Here is a 5,854-nt window from a genome sequence, read left to right on the forward strand (position 1 = left end):
CGCTGCTTGTTCCTGATTTATTGTTTTATTGTTCTGGTTTTTATATATCTGCCATGTTTGATACCATATATATTCCTTTAATTGTTCCTGGGAGTCTGCGCTGTGGCTGCTTTGAGTAGTCCTCTACCCCCGCGTAGGCCGCGTGGACCCTCATGGCACTTTATAGCCGACCTCACGCCAGGGTACGGGTGAACGGGGTGCTTTCAGCCCCGTTCCAAATACATAATGGCACCAGGCAGGGCTGCCCCCTATCCCCCTTACTTTACATCCTGGTCATGGAAAGCCTAGCAAACGCACTTAGACTCAATCAATCAATTCAAGGCCTTTCAATAGGCCCCATAAAATGGGTCCATAAAATGGGGTTATATGCTGACGACCTATTATTGTACCTATCCAACCCACTGGTGGCTCTACCATCGGTGATGCAAGAATTTAAAACATTTGGGGGTCTCTCTAGTTACCGGGTAAACGTGCAAAAGTGCGAACTGCTAGACGTATCCCTTACCTCCGCGGAACGGGATAGCCTTCGAGACTCACTCCCCTTTTGTGTAGGGTCGGATTACATTACATGCCTAGGGGTTAAGGTGCCAGCCACTTTGTCGGATTTATACTTGCTGAATTACGCCCCACTGTTACAATCCATGGAGGACACTCTTGCCTCCTGGATGAACTTACATCATACTTGGTTTGGCAGAATCACGTTGTTTAAGATGCATCTGCTACCTCGATGCCTATATATGTTCCAAACCCTCCCTATAGGCCTTCCGGCCCGCTTTTTTAAACGCATCCGCTCGGCAGTCCTGCGATACATCTGAAGGAATAAGAAACCCAGACTGCGATACACAAAGAGAAGGACCATGGGGGCGCCGAAGGACCATGGGGGACCATGGGGGCGCCGCTCTTCCAGACGTAGAGTCGTATTACAGAGCCACTCATCTATCCCATTTGGTGGCCTGGTTTGATTCTAGCGACCCCGCGTTGTGGGTCACCCTGGAACGCGACCTCTCCCCGGTACCGTTATTCACACTTCCATGGTTACCAACTACTCTTCGACCGCGAGGTGCGGAACTTCCCTTTTTTCCACCCATAGTTTTACGGGTATGGAACACCACGAGGTCCAGATATAACCTATCCACATCCCAGGGCCCTATGACCCCGATCCTTGCCAACCCGGGTTTACCGGCAGGGTGTGGAGTTCCCACCTTCTTGTGCTGGAAGGTCTCTGAACCTTGTTATGTATTCCAATGCCTGTCGGGATCCGCCCTGCAGCCACTGGCATCATTGTCTGGCCCTAACCCACTCCGGCGAGCCTCCTGGCTGGCCTATTTTCAACTCTGACATTTTGTGGACGCATTGTCTGTATCGGGCGCCCTTTCTAGGCCTCTCACTTTTTTTGAGGACCTGTGCGTCACTGGTCTACCAATTCAACGCCCTGCTTCGCTGCTTTACCAAGCTTTGATCACCGCGTACAGCGGGGAATCCGTGTACTTCTTCTCCGCCTGGGAACAGCAGGAATCGCCCTCTCGGAAAATGATCGTCGCAAATGTCTGTGCTTTACGCACAAACTCTGTATGTCAACGTATGCACAAGAACGGAACTTTAAACTGCTGACCCGATGGTATCGGTCCCCGGTTAGAATGCACCAGATCTCCTCTGCGTACCCGGACACATGCTGGAGATGCCTGGTTGGACCTGGCACGTTGGCCCATGTGTGGTGGAGCTGTCCTTTGCTTCTGCCCTTTTGGCAAGTTATCTCACATGTCTACTCGAGTTACCTCCATTGACCTGCACATTACACCGGAGATGGCTCTGTTATCTGTCTTTCCGGGCTCTATCTCTAAGGTGAAAAAGTATCTGCTTAGATTCTTTATCATTGCTGCCAGAGCTTTAATCCCTCGACATTGGAATTCCACTGTCGTCCCATCAGTTGCGGAATGGACAGCAGAGATGTGCCGCCTGATGAGATCTGAGGAGCTCATTGCAGAAAGAGCTGACCGATCTGATACCTTTCTGACCAGGTGGACGCCGTGGATATTGTTCTTAGATACGGAGGAGTTTCAATCTTCAGAGATCCCTCTAACACTCCAACTAAACGAGGGGCAACTTTACAGACCGTGAGGTGGGATTACCCCCTCGCCTACCATCTACTCACCCCCCTCCCCCATTACACCAACCATTTGCTAAGGCGGTATACGGACGTCTCTGATCTACCACCTCCTCCTCCTCCCTTTTGTGTCTCCTCCGCCCCCCCCTCTTGTTTCTTTTTCGTCTCCCCCATATCCCCTCTGTTTTACTCTCAGCTTCTTCTCCTGTTTGTCTGTGGTAAATGTTAGTTGTGCAACACCTTTGGTCACTTTGTTTATACACCCACCGGTTGCCTGTTCCTTAGAATTGGCTCGCCTCCGATAGCAGGATGGCGGCCCAAGCCCTGCAGGGTAACGAACCTCAAATTGCGCATAGCTCAGGGATTTCATAAGGTGCCTACACCATGAGTGCCTTCTATGTTATAAGGCCCGGACATAATATGTGCTTTGTAAGACCGCGGTCGTTGTGCTGCATGTACGTCTTTTGTTTCTGTTGGTGTATTCATATTATTTTTGTTTCTGTAAAAATCTCAATAAAAATATATTTCTGAAAAAAAAATATGTAGGAACAGAAAAGTGTGGAAGCTTGAGGGCTACTGAGACCATTCAAGCCACAAACTAATGCCATACTTTCCTCACAGATGAAGGTGCACTCCTGAATGTGAGTTTTTAACATATTTTAAATAGGCTTGCACTGTGACCTCGCATTTTTTTCCATACCTCTTTGATATGAGGTGTAACAATTTATTTTTCCGAAATGGACTGTTAAAAAAAAAAAAAATGTTGCTTACCTATACACTAGTGGCTGTTGTCGCTGTCAAGCTAGTCCCCTTGTGGCGCAACATACTTTTCTAGATGACTGTGCCACTGCCGGAAATATTCCTGGAATACATTTTCGGGAACGCTGCACAGTATTTTTGTCACGGCGCGTTGGATGTCTGGAATGTAGGGATGCATGCCGTTTGCCCCGATTATCAGGAAGCTGATGTTCTATTGAAAGAACACCGCCTTGTCTTCCCGAGGCTGACTGACCAATCAGAAAGCCGGGCAGTGGGTCATGAGGTGCCGTCTGGCTTCCTGATTGGTCAGAAAGCCAGGCTGCCTAGCAACAAGTGGAGCCAGCTTCCTAGCCAATCGGGAAGATGGGCAGCACCTCAAGACCCGCCTCCTGGCTTCCTGAATTGGCTAGGAAGCCGGCTCACTTGCTGTTAGGCAGCCTGACTTCCTGACCAATCAAAAAGTCCGAAGGCAGGTCATAACCTCCCGCCCGCCTTCCTGATTGGAAAGGAAGGCAGCTCCATGCTCCCTCGGCACAGCCGGTCAGAGGGAGATCTCCTTCTGACCGTAAGTTACGATATCTGAGGTAAGTATTGGAGCATTTGGGCAAGTATGAGTACTCGCCCAAATACTTGATATCGGCACTGATACCAATTCTAGTATCGGTGCATCCCTACTAGAATGTCATCAAATCTGTGTCCTTTTAAGGCTTATTTTAATTTTGGAAACAACCAAAAGTCACAGGGTGCTAAGTTAGGGGAATAATGTTGGTCAAGTTTCGGAATGGATTTCTGAGCCAGAAACTCGCAAACATTTAACGCATCATGTGCAGGAACATTATCATGGTGGAGTATTCACTTCTCAGGCCAGAGTTTAGGTCTTTTCCTTCAAACAGATTGCTGTAACCTTTTTAGAATTTTCAAGTAACAATGTGGGTTAATCGTTGTACCATGTGCTATGAACTATGATCAAAAAAACACACCAGCACGGTTTTGAACTGAGAATGTGACATGCGTGCTTTCTTCGGGCAAGTTAAATTCTTTGTTTTCCACTGAATGCCACTGTTTTCCACTGGCATTTTCTTACCAGATCATACTGGAAACACCATGTTTCATAACCGGTAATAACCCTATCAAACACCTCTGCATTCTTTAATAGATCAGATGAAATTTGAAGACAATGTTCTTTCTGATCCTCTGTCAAGATTTGTGACACTATCTTTGCGGAAATCTTTCTCATTCCCAAATCCTCTGTTAGAGTCTGCCGCACTTTTTCACTGTTAACGTTCAATTCTTCTGCCATCAATCGCATACTCAATCTTTGATCTGAGCGTACGAAGGTTCGCATTCTGTCCAAATTTGCATCCGTCCTTTTGCATTTTTGGCTGCCCACTTCTTGCATCATCATAGACATCTTCCCACTCCTCCTTAAACTGCCTGTGCCATTCAAAACACTTGATTTCTTAATGGAATATTCACCATAAGACTGCTGTAACAGACCTAAAGTTTCACTTGCACTTTTGCCAATTTTCATGCAAAATTTGATGTTAATCTGCTGCTACAGATTCCTGTCACTAATTTTCCTCCAACAGGAACAACGCACACAGGTGTTATTTCTTCTACTACTCCATAAGGACTGAGCCAACTGGTCTGCAACCCAGGCGAGTGCCAGTTAGAACATGTCGGAACACGCTCAAGTGCAAATGGCTATGTGACTCACCACTATAGTGCTACGCTGCTGGCATTCCGGGAATTAAATTGTCACACCTTGTAGACTTAACAGCAGTCAACTGTTTTTTTCCTAAAGACAAATTTAGTGTCATGGAGCATGTGTGGAATAAATGGTTTTGTATTTGTTAAATATTTCCAGGGCCATTTTAGTGCAGATGTTTCTGCCAACTATTGTTTGCTCCCTGGCTGGGGGAATGAGTGATTTGATTGTGTGTGTGTGTGTGTGTGTGTGTGTATGTATGTGAGGCCTAAACATTTTGAAAAGATTTGTCGTCCTCTTAGGAGATCACTTCCTGTGTGAGTGTGTCAAGGGCTGTGGTGAAATAAAGGAGATATTCTAGGTGAGATTGTTATGAGCTTAGTCCTCGGAATTGCAGAGTGAGAAATCTTTTGTTATAATCAGCTGAGAGTTTGTAAATAAACTTGGATATCTCTCTCCTGTTTCGTGATCCTCAACATAGTGCAAACTGCATTGTTTTCTAAATTTACAACTAAAAAGGTAATGGCATATTTACTGAAGTGTAAATTGAAATTATTAGTGTTTAAATAATCAAAAAATAACTGTATATATCTATATCCTCTAACTGTGAGAAGCAAATCATCTATATATCTAAAATATTCCATGATAATGTTCCAAAAAAGATTATTGCATCCATATCTGTATGCGTGTTCCAAAAATCTCATGTAAAGATTAGTTAAAGGTGAAAATTTGACCCCATAAAGGCCCTACACATCTGTTATGTTAGGGAAATCTTTTTTCCATTTTGGATCTTCAAATAAAATACTAGCCCACCAGTACTGAATTATGCCTTTTTTTCCTGCAGAAAATAGGAGTAGATCAGGATTTATCTACATCGGGGACAATGTTTATTCTTGTGAATGAGTAACAAGGGGTACTATATACCCCCTACTCATTGACATGTAAGCAAGATATCCAAGGGCACCATTTTTCTAAAGGGGGTTTCCATATTCAGATAAGTTCCCCATATTCAGATAAGTTCCCACCTGCAGACCTCCATATACATTTGGTCACCACACGTCATTTTGTGTTCTTTTCCTGGGGTCTTCCTTTTAAATGCCTACCAGACCATGATGAAGGGGTTACCCCACACTGTTTTTTTTTGTTTTTGTTTTTTTTTTAAAGCAATCTGAGAAATGTAATTTAGTGTCATGTTTCCCAAAATGTCACTTTTGCTGTAGTACATTCTATAGGTGATCCACTTCATGTGTACAGTTAAAGTGACATTAAAGTCAAATCCCCCC

At 45.0% G+C, this 5,854-nt stretch overlaps 1 protein-coding gene across 1 annotated transcript in view; it reads left to right on the plus strand.

Annotated features, from left to right (window-relative positions):
• The window catches only part of LOC108795010 (NACHT, LRR and PYD domains-containing protein 3-like), a 61,890-nt gene that overhangs the window by 47,928 nt on the left and 8,108 nt on the right, over positions 1-5,854 (plus strand). The window lies entirely within an intron of this gene.

Source organism: Nanorana parkeri, unplaced genomic scaffold, assembly GCF_000935625.1.
Source record: "Nanorana parkeri isolate BGI_ZX_2015 unplaced genomic scaffold, ASM93562v1 scaffold923, whole genome shotgun sequence".
Taxonomy (NCBI): Eukaryota; Metazoa; Chordata; class Amphibia; order Anura; family Dicroglossidae; genus Nanorana; species Nanorana parkeri.